The 17,386-nt window shown below is 36.1% G+C and overlaps 1 non-coding gene across 1 annotated transcript; it reads right to left on the reverse strand.

The window, feature by feature from the left end:
* Positions 1 to 16,343: 16,343 nt before the first annotated feature.
* LOC133813656 (small nucleolar RNA R71) lies at positions 16,344 to 16,450 on the reverse strand. Its single transcript, XR_009884663.1, has one exon. It is a non-coding gene; the product is annotated as a small nucleolar RNA R71 (small nucleolar RNA).
* Between the last annotated feature and the right edge of the window lie 936 nt (positions 16,451 to 17,386).

Here is a 17,386-nt window from a genome sequence, read left to right on the forward strand (position 1 = left end):
TGTTCGAATCTTGCTCGTACGTTATTCTACGATGCGAAGGCGGATCTAACTCAACATGCAACATAGCTTCATATCCATAAGCCAAAGGGAATGTAGTATGACCCGTTGCTGTTCGGTGGGAAGTTCTGTACGACCAAAGTACTTCAGGCAATTGTTCTGGCCACACCCCTTAGCTTCTTCTAGCCTTTTCTTCAGTGTATCCTTCAGCGTTTTGTTGACTTTGAAATAAATCTACTAAGAGCGGCAATTCTTCCGGTTAAGCTTTGAACATCCTTAACCTTTGCTGGCGACTTCATATCGATCAGGGCTTTAATTTTCTCGGGATTGGCTTCAATTCTTCTCGAGTTAACTATAAATCCCAAGAACTTCCCTGATCCCACTTCGAAGGAGCATTTAAGGGGATTTAACTTCATCCGATATTTATTCAAGACGTTGAAGCATTCCCGCAAATCCCTTACATGCCCTTCTGCTTTCTTCGACTTGACCAGCATGTCGTCGACATAGACTTCCATGTTTGTGCAGATCAGCTCCTTAAACATGTGGTTGACGAGTCTCTGGAAAGTCGCACCAGCGTTTTTCAAACCGAAGGGCATCACTTTCTAACAGTAGAGTCATGTATCAGTCTGAAAGTTAGTGTGATCTTCATCAGGGGGATGCATACTAATTTGATTACACCCAGAGTCCGCATCCATGAATGAGAGGATCTCATGCCCTGCAGTAGCATCGACCAGCTGGTCGATCCTTGGGAGTGGGAAACAGTCTTTGGGGCAGGCTTTATGTAGGTTTGTAAAATCCATGCACGTACGCCATTTTCCATTCGGCTTGGGCACTAGTACTGGATTAGAGACCCATGATGGATAAAACACCACCCTGATAAACCCATTCTCCTTCAGCTTCTCGACTTCCTCTTTCATGGCCCTCGATCTATCTTTGTCGAGCAGCCTTCTTTTTTGTTGTACTGGTGGAAAACTTTTGTTGATGTTTAGGACACGACTGATGACTGTAGGATCTATCCCGACCATGTCTTTGTACGACCAGGAAAAGACCTCCTGGTTCCTCCTTAAAAACTCCACCAGTGCTTGTTTTGTTATTGTCTCTAAGTTTTTACCGACTTTAACAACTCTGGTCGGATTTTCTTCATCGATTTGGACCTCTTCAAGGTCCTCGATGGGTCCCACTTCTTCTTCAAAATTCCCAAAGAGAGGATCTAAGTCCCTATCCTCACTTTGGGCAATGCCTTATTTGGTGACATTATCACCCGAGTGGGCCTGGACATCAGTCGCCACTTGCAACTCCTTTACGGTGGTGTCTCTCAATACACCCTTCTTTGCCTTGGTGATCAAGGCGTTTTAGCACTCCCTCGCTTCCCTCTAGTTTCTCGATACGCATCCTATCCCTGCGTCCATTGGGAATTTTATGGCAAGGTGCCATATCGAGATGACGGCTCGTAGGTCAACCAAAATTGGTCTCCCGATTACAGCATTGTATGCCGAAGGACAATCAAATACTATAAGTAGTGAGTAATGTCCTATTAGCAGGTGCAATGCCTACTGTAATTGGGAGTCTAATCGACCCTGTTGGGGCGAGCCCTTCTCCGGAGAAACCATAAATGGTTTGGTTGCATGGCTCCAGGTCTTTCACGGACAACTTCATCCTTTCCAACGACGACTTGTATAGGATGTTGACCAAACTTCCTGTATCGACCAACACCCTTTTCACCATCATGTTTGCAATCTGTACGTCCATGACTAGCGGATCGGAGTGTGGAAATTGCACATGTTGGGCGTCGTCGTCAGAGAAGTTTATCAGTTCCTCCTCTGTTTGAGCCGTTTTTGGTGCTCGATCCTCGACACTCATTATCTCGATGTCCTGGTCATGGAGCAGGGTTCGAGCGTATCGTTCCCTTGCCTTCCCATTATCTCCTGCAAGAAATGGGCCTCCGCAGATGGTGAGTAGAGTGCCTGCCACAGGAGCTGGCTGTAAAGGTGGTGAGCGTTGGTGTGTGGGCTCTAGCTCGTTGCCACCTTGAGCCTCTTGCTGAGAACCTCCCGCGGATTGCTCATATCCTCTTAAATGTCCCTGCCTTATCAGGAACTCAATTTCGTCCTTCAGCTAGTTACACTCGTTAGTGTCGTGCCCGTAATCGTTGTGAAAATGACAGAACTTTGTGGTATCTCTCTTATAGGTGCGGGTTGTTTGTAGGGCACGCTTGAGATGGTCGCCTGGTAGACCTCAGCTCGGCTTTCAACAAGGGCAGTGTAGTTGGTGAATCTCGGTTCATACCGATTTCCTTTGGGGCGCTTACTCTAGGAGGTCGAGGGTTTGTTGTTCGCCCGCTTTCCACCATTTCTACCATTGCCATTCCTGTTGCCTTTGACGTTGCCATTGGGTTTTTCCGACCCTTTGGCGGCTTTGGTGGGTTCTTCCTTGGGCCCCTTAACTTTTGTTGGCAATTTCCCTTCGTTGGCAAACGCGTCTTTGAGCTTGATGTATCGATCAGCTCGATCTAAGAACTCTTGGGTGCTTCTTACCCCATTCTTTGTGAGGCTGCTCCAGAAGGGTGAATGGTGTCTAACCCCAGCAGTTAGGGCCATCATTTTACCTTCATCGCCCACAATCTTGGCTCCAGATGCAGCTCGCATGAAGCACTGAACATACTCCTTCAAGGGCTCTCCCTCTTTCTGGCGTATCTCGACCAGTTGGTTGGCCTCAGTGGGGTGCACGCGACCCGTATAGAACTGTCCGTAAAACTCCTTTAGGAACATTTCCCATGATACTATACTAGCAGGAGGGAACTTAAAGAACCACTCCTGGGCGATGTCAGACAGTGTTGTCGGGAAGATGCGGCAGCGGGCATCTTCTGACATCTTTTGTATATCCATTTGCATCTCAAACTTATTAACGTGAGATATCGGGTCTCCATACCCGTGGAAATTTGGCAGTGTTGGCATCTTGAATTTACTGGGGGTTTCAGCCACAGCAATCCTCTATACAAAGGGGGTGCCTCTCCTCCGATCGTACTCAATGTGGGATGTTCGACCCTGACCAGCTGTTGCACCGCCTGGTTCAGGGCATCGATTTGAGCCTGAACAGCTTCTGGGATTGCTAGGGCCACTGGTGCCGGGGGAACATACTCATCGTGCCTTTCACGGCGGTCGTTAAGCACGTCCCTCAGATCATTGTCTCTTTGTCGCTGCTCGCTGGCTCCCAGCCGACTAAAGACGTTCTACTGCCTGGGCTGCCCCCCAGCATTATGGCCCACTGGCCGGTCCTCTCTAGGTGGGGGGCTCCTGCCTCCACCTCTTTCTTCGCTCCTCTGACCAGCATTTCTTCTGCCAGAATTAGCTTCATTGTAGTCGTGGCCATCTCTAAATTGTGGCTGACTATGGTGTGACTAGCTATTCACTTTGTTGCCTCCTCGGGCTAGTATTTCCCGAGCGTCAAGGGGAGGCCTGCGCTGGTCAGTGGGTCCCCGTGCATTTTTATGTCGTGGGGGGCCCCTGACCGCAGAGCCTGTCTCGGAGTTCCTTCTATTGCCAGAAGGACACTGCCCCCTTCTCGGTGGATGTGGCTCTTCATCCCTTGGGTGTCTAGGACTGCGGGGCGATTGCCCAGCCCTATTCTGCCTCAGGCGCTGGGGATTACCTCGACCATCCTGAGATGGAGGCTGCTGCTCAGGATCCCTAGGCAGGACATCATCCTGAGCCACAGGAGGCTGCTCCAGCCTTTGAGGGCTTACAAGCTGGAGCGGAGGACTAGGATTGGGACCCCTTTGAGGCGGCCTATTTGGTGGCTGATCTGGCTAGGAGGCTGGCGCAACCTGATTCCTAGCCGGTTGGATGGCTGCTTCAAGGGCGGCCATGGCATCCCTCTGCCGATGATCCATCTCAGCCTGTCGCTCGCTCAACTCCTGACGCTGGCGCTCTATTTCTCATTGCTGCAAAGCATTATCTCTGCAGCATTCTCTTGATTGGCCCTCAGATTGGCCAACTCATCCTGCAACACCCCCAGCGTTGCCTTTAAGGTTTCAGAATCTAACTCCTCCTCATAAAACTCTAAGTGTGGTTCGTCCTCAGCCACATTTGGAGGAGGAGGCTGGGATGATGCAGTGCCAATGGCCTGTCCTATCCTCTTGGATGTTTTCGCCATTAGATTCTTTCACAAGCTCTCAATGAAAGCACTCGAATGTTGACCCTCAAATTAGCAAATGACACGGAGTCAAGAATACGGCAGGATATAGAACGACGCTTGAAAAGATAATCTAATGGAAAAGGAAAAAACACCAAGGAATTATAGTGGTTCGGCCCCAGTGATTGGTAATGACCTACGTCCACTTAGTGATCTTGTTATTATTGAATCTTAAAGTTGCGATCAAAGAACTAGGGTTCTTGAGTTTCACAAACCTTAGACGTAATACAATAAGATGGTAACAACTCACTTTAGCTCTTTTTCTCTCAATATCAAGCAAAAAAGCTAATGAATCCAAAAGTCCCTTCCTTGAACTATTTCATGCATATTTATCGCCTCAATGAGGGTTACACATACTAACATGTCCTATCTTTCCTTAACAATCGCGTATCAAGGATCATTATGAGGAGATATTCAAATGCAGTTAATATTAGATTACAACTCAAGAAGGAAATAAATCGGGCTTCATGACCAGCCTGGTCGTATCAAAAATTAACACTGACGATGAGGTGCGCTTCTGGTCGATAGTCGAACAACACCTTTGCCCTTTAATTCTGCCACGTGTCAATCCATGTGTAAATCATCTTTGCCACGTCATCAAAAACCATTTTTGGGTAAACAAAAACTTAAAAACAATATCTAATATTACATATAATATATGTAATAATATACGTAATATATGTATGTATAGATAAAAATAAAACTCTTAATCGATTCATTTGAGTTATTCAAACCACCCAATATAATAATTGCGGTTTTAATTTTTTTCGGGTTATTCAGGTTGCATTTTTTTCAGTTCTTTTTGTTTGGTTTGGGCGGTTTGCAAAAACTTTTGCACAACCCTAGCTTGTATGGATTCGACACCATGATTTTCTTAACAGTGAATGTCAGATAGCTGCTTGTGGTCTAAGGTCGCTAGGCATGACACTTGGTACTCTACTCCAGGTATGGAGGAGGAATTTCACAGGTCCGTAGGTCTTGAATAGAGGAGATGCGATTTGGAGGTGGTTCTCAGGAAGTAGCCTTCTTCGAGGACATACTTCACCGGAAGTGGTAAATGAGGGGTAAAAGGGAAGGCTTTCCTTCAGGTGAGCTCTAAGGGACTTAATCAGCTCCCTTGAAGATCTAATTAATGTTAGTGTATGCCACGTGTCACCTAGTGAAAACACGAACAACAAGTATTAAAAAAATTGGTAGCCTAATTTATAAATATTTTTATAAAAATGTGCCACAATGAAATTACACCAAATATGAGATTTTTTTTAAACTTTGAAAAATATGGCAGTTTTTTTTTTCTTAAGTTTTTTATACCAATTTTTTTTTTATATTTTTATGGGAGTTTTTTCAACCTATTATTTATAATATTTTATTATTATACCATATTTTATTTTATAAAATTTTAGTAGCTAGTTTTAATATGTTTTGAGATTATTTTTCGGCGCATTATATTTGCACTCCAAAATTTGATTAAGACACCTCATTTTTAAAAAATATATATAATATTATTTTTTAACTTATGCTCACATTTTTCTAATTTTTTCTTTTTCATATTCTAAAAAATAAATATAAATAATATATATTCTAAATATTTAAATAAAATAAAAAATTAAAACAAAAACAAAAAATTATATAAAAACTTGTGAAAGTAAGAGTTTTTTTTCTAAAAAATTATGCATTAACTTTTTAACAAAATTATGAAAGTAAGATAAAATAAAATTATTGAAATTAACCAAAAAAAAAAACAAATTAAAGAATGTAAAAACAAATATTGACAAAAAGTGTTAAATGATTTAAATTTTTTTAATTAATGGTGTACCTATATATATTTTTGGGGTGCAAATATAATGACCCTTATTTTTATAATTTTAATCTATTTGTATTATTTATTATCATTCATATTTTTATAAAATGTTTTTTTACATTATTCTTTGAAAGAAAAACCCGAGACCTTCATCACCATGCTTTTTATTCTAATTTATTATTCTTTTCTTTCTTTTTTAATATTCTTCAATTAACATTTTATCTGCAGTAACCGGTTACCACTACCAAAACAATTTTGATTTTTTTGTGGTAGTAATCATATGTCACTTGCAATTTTTTTTAGTGATATGTGGTAACTAATTAAACATATAAAAATTAGTTTTATTTTTTAAATTGTATTGTAGTAGCAGGTTACAACCATAAAAATAATTTTGATATTTTTTAATAATGTACCATTATCAAAATACCAACTGAATTGTAGCTGGTTACTGAGTGAGGTTTGAAAAAAATTAACTAAATTGATCATGAAAGTAACTGGTTACAGCTAGGTTTGAAAGAAAATATAACCAGATGCGATGGTAACTGGTTACTTAGCTAGACTTGGAAAAAATAAGATCCAAACAAAGAATTTAAAATGATCATATGTTGGAAAAAATTCAGAGCATGTAGCGAAATTGGCGTGGAGGGCCCATTGTATACAACAATAAAATTTTCATCACTCATATAAACAGTTTATATGAACAAGAAAACAATCCAGAAGCATTAACATACAATAGTACTAATCATGCAACAAATATATAAATATACAATATATTTATATATAACATATAAACACAAAAAATTCAAGTACATAAACAATTACCTTTTGAAGCCTATCAAGTATCCTTGAGTCTTTTTGTATATTTTTCGATCTTCCTATCCAAAACTTTGAGCACTCAAACCACAATCTTCCAGAGTGTTCTCTACACCTCAAGATGTATGTGGGCACATAGAGAACATGCGTTTGTATTTTTAGGAATCACAAGTATTTCTCAACACGTGAGAACTTAGATTATGATCTGAGAATGGCTAGAATAAAGAAGAAGAAGAAAGACTTTTTGTCCGACAAAAAATCTGAATGTTTTTTGTTTCTTTTTCTATTGTATTGTTTTTCTTCTTATTCTATATCATATATATATATATATAGAGAGATTTATATTACCTTATTATGCCTAATAATAATAGTAATATAATTATAATATCATAATGATGATAGGATTTGATTTAGGTAAATATCTAACTTACCAAATTTGAAAAAACTATTTTCAAATTATTAATTAATTAAATAAATAAAATAAAAACAACACTGATAAAATATTAGTGAAGTTGGTACACGCATGGCACAGTCCTTGGACCGTGTCATGCATGTACTGCTATATCCCTTTTCAGGGATATTGCATTTTTCTTTTATTTATTTATTTGATTAAAATTAATCTTCCACAAAATAAGGTATTAATCTTTTTAAGGAAAAAGATGACAACTATATTTCAAAACTTGAACTTTAAATTCAAAATTCAAAATGATGATCATCATTATCATCATGTAACGCCCTGGATAGCCAGGACCGCTACACTGTGTACTTATAAAGGTGCAGGACTTGCTAATCAAGTCATTTAGTCAAAACTAAACCATAAATGTGCTAGGGTTAAAATGGTTTTGATCTCAAATGATACATTTCATATATTTAAACAGAATTACATATGGGATCCCAAAAAGGAACAATGTTTAAAGGTTAGTTACAAAATTTCCAAAATACAGACTACCATCAACCACTCTAAGGCAAAACAGACATTTATAGCTCTTTTGTTCCTGTTATCCTCTCAACCGTGGCGGCTGAGCAGCTGGTCATGTACATTCTTCTTACAGAGTTCTCCAAGTCATGGCTGATCAAGTTTGCCCTTGCCTTTACCTGCACCACGTAGCACCCGTGAGCCAAGGCCCAGCAAGAAAACATATTACACATCTCAACAATCATATCAAGAGAATAATTCATCAAGCATGATCAACCACTTAACATTCCACATTAATCACATAGCATGTAATCAGAATCAAAAATGAAATCGATCATTAATAACAGTAAAATCACATAATAACTAGGGCCGACAACTTAGGTCGCACCCTCTGTTTACCCCACTGACTCCGGCCCGCTTAAACCGAGCTTAGTGCATAATAAGCTGTCCTCAGGTACCAGTGGCCGAGCCGCGCCCTGTGCGCAGGAGTAACCTTTGGCACTCTTAGGCCATTGGTTTACTATTTACATGGCATAATACCATCCTTTTCAAAGCATACATATTAGGGAACCCTTAGTCCCATTACAAATACACAACCAGGTGCAGTTTTCTTACCTTTGGCTTCCAAGTGAACTAGTTATGAGTGATGCTCCTTGAGCGCGATCCGATCCCCGAGCCCTAGCTTAGCACCTAGTCATAACCAAGATAAATGATACCATCAACAATCTTAAATGATCTTCTAGACAAAGTTCTAGTCTCCAGAACATTGAACTTCACCAAACATGGTAAAAGATTCAATCCCGAGCACCCTAGGTTAAATTCCCAAGCCTAGAATCTCAAAATCCCAAAATCCCTTAAGGACCGCGGCATTAGCCACCCATGCCGCGACATGGCCCCAACCAGAGGCCTCCCAATGCCCAAAAACAGGTAAGGGCCGCAGCCCTACTCAAACCATGCTGCGACCCGCCCTCCTTCCTCAGCACCCATCAGCTTCGAAGGGCCGCGACTCACCAAGAACTATGACGCAGCCCGACCCCTTCGAACCCAGAAAAACCTCCATTTTTAACTCTCAAACCTCATGCAAACTCACCCAAAACTACCCCAATTCCACAACTCAATTATCCAAAAACTTCCCACAAGATTCCAACAACATAACCCAGCTGAAATCTAGACTAGAAACCCATTAAAAACTTATTTCAGTCACTGAAACTTTCTAACTCAAGAACACAAAACCCAGCCATGGAAACACCATAACTCAGCCATTAAACCTTAAATTTGAGCTTACCTCAACTGCAGAATCAATCCTCCAAGAGCTTTCTGAGCTAACTCCCAAGGTTCTACCCTCAATTTAATCTTCAAATCCAAAACCCAAAAACCACTTAGAACACAACCAAAATCACAGAATTTCAACCACATAAAATGGGATTCAATGCTTACCTCAACCTTGATTAAGTTCCTTTGATAATCCTTGAGCTAATCCTCTAAACCCCAGCTTCAGTTCTTAGAATTCCAGCCAAGACCTCTAAGTTTCTGTGTTTTTCTTTGGGAGAGAAAGAGAGAAAGGAGGAGAGGGTTAGTTTGCTATATTCCACAGTTTTCTAAAATCTTCTTAAGTCTATCCTTAAGCAATTAAGTTAATCCCAAGGCTCGGGGTACCGGAAACATCCCCGAGGGCAAAATGGTAAAATTCCCCAACGTTCCCACCTAGACTTCCTAACCTCAAATATATCTCCAGTTATTTATTTTCATAACCCGATAATCTAAATAACCACCCGATACCTGAAACACCCCTTGACTTGTCCAAAGTCAAATATTAAGCCCCGTTGTGACTTTCCCGCTATCTAGCTCCCTAAGATCGCCTCAAGTCGCCTGCTACAGATTTACCCACATAATAATGTGGTTCTCACAAGTATAACATTTCATCACATTTATATTCATATAATCATACAAGCATGCTTATCATGTAATCATGCATTAAATCAATAAATTCACACATAAACCATTTATGCCCTCCTAGCACACTAATCAAGGCCCTTAAGCCATATTAGTGATTTTGGGTCGTTACACATCATCTTTTAAAATTCAATAAATCAAAACCTATTTTTGACGTACCAATTTTATTTTCTCTTGCTCACATAAAATAATTAATTTTAAAAATTAATTAATTTATTTATATACATATGAAATTCAAAATTTACATATTTAAATTAATAAATATATTTTCAAAAATTAATAATTAATTCTAAATTAATTATTCAACCTCTATTATCATATAATTGCATACTTGACCCGAAGAATAAAATTCTTCTCAAATTCCCAAATAACACTTATACCCTTGTATCAACTCCTACCTTGATATAGTGTTGATAGAGCCACCCTGGGAACCTATGGACCTATAATATCAAGCGCAGATAAATATTACATTATTAATCAAAGCTCTTTGATTAAATAACCATATTTATTAATCTCATGATTACTCCACTATAAATATGAGATTGAACTCTTGATAATTACATACATATATTTACTGAGTACTTTTTTAAATAATAAAATATCCATTGATATAATCATTACAAACAACGTTAATCCTTTATTAATGGTTCATAATTAAAAGGGAATAAAATTACCGTTATACCCTTTTAACTATATCTTGTTCCTAGAGTACCATTGGCTTTACTAGTGAAGGTTGTGTCACAACAAGTTTGCGACGTGAGCATTCATAACCTTTTTAGTTCCAAAATCCAACCCAATAGGGAAACATTATTCAATCTATAAGAAGGTATAAATTTCATATCTGTTAAACTACATCCCTAGCCATATACATCATTGAGTCCCTAAAACAATTGTTCTTAGCCTGATCATTCTGACAAACCTTAACGCATGAATCAAAGGATCAGATGACATATATATGAGTTCATAGCAACCTCAGGATTAAGATTATTGTGTATGATCATTGCTTGATGTGTTTGATTAATACTATGAAACGATGTTTCAACAAGTATTAACAAATCACATCTGGTCCAGTTTTACATACTCTCAGCATGCAAAGTATCTCCACTAAAGTGTCCTACTACACTAGTAACCTGGATCTAGGTCACATGTATTCATAATACTAGTGAAACGTACTAGCAGTAATTAATCTAAAGATTCCATAACTTTATTTTACTGCGAACTATTTTAAGTTTATTATCTTAATCTCGATCCTCCCATACCAATATGAGATTAAGACCACATAGATAAACTTTGGAATTTTCTGATACTTACTTAATATTATCAATACAATATTGGACATAGTCTATATATAATAATTCAATTCAATAATTTATTTCATTTAAAACATTTGTCAATTACAATTGTGTTAACCACGATTTTGGCCAATTGCGAGTAGACGCAAAAACGACAATAATATTATGTAACACCCTAAATTCTAACTGTAATTGTAGAAAATAAAGATGTTGAAAAATAAATGTAATAAATTATAAAAGTGTTGCATTATTTATTGATAATTTAAAATAAATATAACCCGCATTTAAGAAAAATAAACAATAGTCTTTACAATAAAATAAAATTAAAAATAGGCAACATGAAATCATAAAGTTCATAATTTTCCAAGAAAATAACACGCGGCTACACGACCCCCACATATTCACACCAGTCTTGCTATTGGGAATTCGCTCGCCACCGGTCATCTAAGGTTAACTTCTTCTGCAAAAATAAATGAAAGGAATGAGCTTCTAAGTCCAGTAAGGAAAATACACAGCAATTCATACAGAAATCAATCATAAACTCACAACGAATAATTTCACATGCAATACTATATTCATAACAGAAACCAAGGTCATAAGCTATCCTATATCACTGTCATACTAAAAATCGCACATAGATATCGATCATAAATTATATCATGCAATCATAACATTAGTCATAAACACATCATAAATAAACAAAAAACATATAATCACATAGTCATAACAATCATACCATCAGTTCATACAAGAGTTCATAACAATGCTAATTTATACCAATCATACAAGATCAAAATATATCCTAGGTCATAGGTCATAATCATAGGTTATAATAACAAGACAGCTATAAGAAAAAGATACGTGCTTATATAGGGGTGGCAATTAAGCCCCGGACATAAGCCCGTCATACACCAGACATCAACTTAGGTCAGTCATAAAATTTTGGCATCTGAGCCTACCGGACATAAGCCCGTCATACATCATTGGACACCTTACGTCCAGCCGCACTTACCCTTTATTATACCTGAAATGTTAGGTCATAAAAAACATAAACTAGGTCATAAACTAAACTACCAAATTTTCCTTACCTTGAGGGTGGAGCACAGAAACTATACTTGAGTCCTTTATATGCTAATCTCGCTTAAAAACCCTATTTCATAAACATAATACCATTATTAAAACATAAACTAATAGATCTAAAACTCAAACACAATCAAAACTTAAATTATACTTCAACCTTGTTCCTGAAGAAAAACCGTAGACCCTTCAATGCTCGCTTGTAGGGTTTTGACAATAAGAAAGATAGCCTTGGTCGTGTGGCCTCTTTGGGTACTAGGGTTTCAAAGATATGAAGAGGTGATGATGATTTCGACCTTAGGGTTTGTGTTTTGATGGTGGTGCACGACAACAATAGGGAGAGAGAGTGTGTGTGTGTGCAAGAGTGAATAAAAAAATGAGAAGGAATAGACTTTATTTATAGGCTCTCCAAAATCATAATTTCATTCTAACTATAATCCAAATTTAAATGTAAATAAAATAGAATCCTAACTTCTATAGAAAATATCTCTACATTATCTTATTAATATTTTTATTAAATAATTGAGGAATAATCTAAAATCAAACTACCTAGGAAAAATATGTCAATCTCTAACTACCTAACTCTCATAACTTTGGACTCGTCTATAGTAAAATCAATATAACTGAAGTTGTAGAAGTCCGATTTAGACAATCTTTATACCGTTGGAAAACTAATTCAATTATGTACAACTTTTTTAGAAATATTATTTTTCCAAAATCATAACATAACTGGTGATAACTCTAGAAATTAGAGTTATTTTACCACACTTTTTAAGCTAAAAATGATTTAGTTCTTAAGTTTTTAATTAAATTATTAAGTTTTAATTACTTTTTGAATTTATTAGCTTTATTTTAATTTTATAGATTTTGTGTGTGTTTTTTATAGTTATTTTTTTGTAAAATGTTGTAGTTAATTATTTGAATTATTATTGTTTAGTTTGAGGTAAAAAAATGTTGTAATCTTGAATTTAAATGTTAAATATAAATTAAGTTATAATTAATATTTTCAAAGAATTAACTTGATTTATTTTATAATGGAAATATTTTATTATGATTTAGTTTATGTTTATTTTGTTAGGGAATTTGGTGTGTTTTTGCTATAGAAAAGTAAGAAAATTGAAGGAGAAGAAATGGCATTTTCAAAGAAAAGGATGTAAAAATCTGGCATTTTTTCCTCCAGGCCCAAAGCCACTTCACTGCCGAGACCCTCTCCAGCTCAGCCCAATCCGCCAGGCCCACTGTTGCTTCAGCCAGCCCACTCCAAAGCCATCCACTGATGCACCCAGCAGCTCCTTCGGTTCCTGCTCCATCACCCAGCGCATGAAGCCAACTCAAAACAGCCCCACGGCTCAGCATAGATCTCCACTTGCCACGCCTGCCATGCAATTGTTTCTTCCCAGCCTTCACCAACGTTTAGCAGATTTTGGCATATACCATTTGCCATCACCATGGGCCTGCTTGCTTCCAGCCCAAGTCCTTCTCCCATCAGCTTCAAGCCCAAACCGCCCAAGACAAAAGAGTCTCCTTTGGGCCCAATATGCCAGCCCATTTCAGCCCAGCCTAGACCAAGCACCAAACAACCACAAAAAAAAAAAGACCCAAAAATCACATTTTCATTCCCAATATTTTTCACTCAAATATCAATTCACTTCTCCCTATTTTTCTTACCTAAATAAACATTCCTAATTTATTTTTTTACCCTAGCTTTTCACTAATCTTTTACCCAACCAAACATTTCATCTTTCCAATACTCTTACACTTACTCTATTTATCCTACCACTTCCCAACACAATTAAATTAATCAATTTATTTATTTTAATTTGATTAATTTAATCTCCACATTTTGCCTATAAATAGAGTCTTGTAAAACCATTTGGGGAGCTCTTCTTCTTCATCTTTTTTTCAACATCTTCTACACATTTTTCTCTCTTCTTTTCACTAGTTTCTCTCTACCATTTTTATCTTTTGAAGAGCATGTCAAGTATGTTATTTTGTAATTTTTATCTAGTTATGAGCTTCTAATCTTTTTCAAAGGTTATTAAGATGATGATGAAGCAAAATGTAACTAGATAGTATTTTTTATTGTATGTTGATTTCCCATTTGTGTAACATTGTTTATGGATTAGTCTATCAAGGATATGCATTTTTCATCTATTATTGAGTGTTAAAGCATATTACACTTAGTTCTTCATTATGCAAAAATATGATATTCTTTGATTAAATGTTTTTCATTAAATTGTTCACATCTAATTCTTAGAGCATAAGTATCATATTTTGCCTAAACATAATCTCTTTGATTTTTTGTAGTTTCATTAGGTTGTAACACAACTAATGCTTAGAAATTATATCTTATATAAGTGAAGAAAAATCCTACCTTTTTGAAAGTAACTTGTGCTTGAATAGAATATGTATTTTGAAAAAAAATATAGTGTGATTTATTTCAACTATATCTAAACTTGGGAATCAATATACTTATAAATACTATTGAACTTGCATTTTGTGGATTCTAATATCTTAATAATCTTATTTTACCTATATCATTTGAAAACCATTTTTCTATTTAATCATTAATATTTTTATTACTTGTCTTTTATTTTTCTACAACAAAATCTCATCAAATATTTGGAACTAGGTTAGAATATTCTTGCTTTGTTTGAAATAGTTTCTTTTGATGTTAGTCAACTCCCATGGGTTCGACCTCGTACTTACATGAACATTATATTCCAAAATGATTCGTGCACTTGCGAGTATAAATTTTTAAAACATACCCGTTTTGGGTCCAACAAGTTTTTGGCGCCGTTGCCGGGGAGTTGCAAGAAAGAAACGGTCTTTCTACAAGGTAAGTAACATTCTTCTACTAGTTATTTTTTTTTATTTGCACAATTATCTTTAAAAATATATATATATATATCTATAAAAAAAAATCGAAAAAAAAGAGTAAAAATCGAAAAATAAAAAAAGAAAGTTATACATATATTTATTTATATTGTTATATATTATATTATATATATATATATCTTGGTAGTTGATGGCATTTAGTGCCTCCTAACCCTTTTTCTTTTTCTTTTACTTTTTATATATATATTTTTTTAGTTGAGTGCATTTGTGCCTCCTAAATACTTGATAGTTGAGTGAAATTTTTGCCTCCTACATACTTGAGCAATCTATCTTTTCTAGTGATGGCATTAGTGCCTCCTAGCTTTTATTTTATTTTATTTTTTTCATCTTAGTTGATGGCATTAGTGCCTCCTAAGTTTTATTATTATTATCATTATTATTATTATTATTATTATTATTATTATTATTATTATTATTAGTGTTGGTTGATGGCATTAGTGCCTCCTAATTTTTATTTTTTGTTTATCGTTTAGTTGATGGCATTAGTGCCTCCTAATTTTTATATAACTATTTACTATTGCTATTGTCATTTTTTCTCTTAATTATCGCATTTAGTTAGTTGTAATTTTATTGTTTAAGAAAATACTTGAAAAAAAAAACAAAAAAAAAAAACAAAGCTTGTTCTTTCAACATAAGCAATTTTTGCTTAAAGGAAATTTGACAAAGTTCTCATCCACGCTTATTAATTAACCTCGGGGAGTTGTTATTAAGTTGTGAGTAAGTGGAATCAAATAGGCCTGGGAACAAGTTAAACAAAAAAAAAAACAAAAAAATCATAAAAATCATAACAAAAAAATATATATAAATATTATAATCTCTTCTTGTTATAAGTATGCTCTGTGGTTGCGGTTCTAACTGATCTTCCACATCAGAAATTTGTTTTCTTGTGATTGTTTGTGTTACTTGGTGAAATTTGTGACATTGTATGCATCAGTGGCATCGTAATTCAAAAAATCGTTTGGTGAAAAAATTAGTGTCTTTACGTGAAATTGAAAGTGTTTTTGAAAATTTAAGCATAATGGAACAAGAACCTAATATTGTGCAAGAAAAAACTCTTCTTGAATACTTTTCACCTATTTCATCTAATGCTCAATCATGCATTGTTTTGCCCACTACTAATGCCACTCATTTTGAACTTAAACCATCAATCATTCAATTGTTACCATCATTTTATGGTTTAGAAAGAGAGGATCCATACATGTATGTGAAAGATTTTTTGGAAATTTGCTCAACCTTTCGTTTTCAAAATTTTTCAGATGAGTCGGTTAAACTTAGGTTGTTTCCTTTTTCTTTAAAAGATAGAGTCAAAGCTTGGTTAAACTCACTTCCAACTGGAACCATAACTACTTGGGATCAACTTTTTAATAAATTTCTTGCTAAATTTTTCCCCATGTCCAAAACTGATAGTTTAAGAAGAGAAATCTCTGAATTTTATCAAAAAGATAACGAAGAATTTTATGAATGTTGGGAAAGATTTAAAGATTTATTATTAAAATGTCCCCACCATGGTTTTGAAAAATGGAGACTTGTAAAATATTTTTATGATGGTTTAACCCCTTCAAACCGACAAATGATTCAATCTATCCATACTGGAAATTTTTTAAAATTGCAAGGGCAAGAGGCTTGGGACGCTCTTGAAGAATTGTCTGTTAATTCACAACAATGGAATTATTCTGAGCCTAGGTCTAGAGCCAACCCTTCACCAAAAAGAGAGGGAAAATATGAAATAAAAGAAGAAAGTGATTTAAGAACATCATTTGAAAAGTTAGCAAGAAAAGTAGACGCCTTAGTAATAAGTCAATCTATGAATTCTCATGTGCAACCTAAAAAAGATGTTTGTTCTTTATGTGCTAGTTCATGTCATAATGCTCAATCATGTCCTTCTTTTGTTGAAACATTTTCTGAAGAGGCTAATGCTTTACATTCATATGGAAAACCTTCTTCTGATAGCCCATTTTCCAACACATACAATCCAAATTGGAGAAACCATCCTAATTTTTCATGGAGACAAAATCAACCACAAATGAATCAAGGAAACCAATTCCACATGCCAAATCCAAATCATGCCCAACCAAGTCAACCTTACCCTCCACAAAGAAAACCTTCCTTAGAAGACACCTTACAACAATTCATGCAATCCACCCAACAAATCTTACAAAATCAGTCTCAATCCATTGCCAAACTCGAGACACAATTGGGTCAACTTGCTAATGCTGTAACCGAGAGAGAAAAAGGAAGATTTCCTAGCCAACCCATCCCAAATCCTAAAGGCCAATATGAAATAGGAATTCCTAGTCATAAAGAAGAAGCTAAGTCTATCTCAACTCTTAGGTCCGGAAAACAAATTGTCAAACCCGATTACACACCTCAAGTTGAAAAAGACCAAAGCCAACCTCAAAGTTCCAACACAAATGACCTTTCAAAAGATGATGCTCAAATCCTTCCTTC

The sequence above is a fragment of the Humulus lupulus genome, chromosome 1, assembly GCF_963169125.1.
Source record: "Humulus lupulus chromosome 1, drHumLupu1.1, whole genome shotgun sequence".
Classification (NCBI taxonomy): Eukaryota; Viridiplantae; Streptophyta; class Magnoliopsida; order Rosales; family Cannabaceae; genus Humulus; species Humulus lupulus.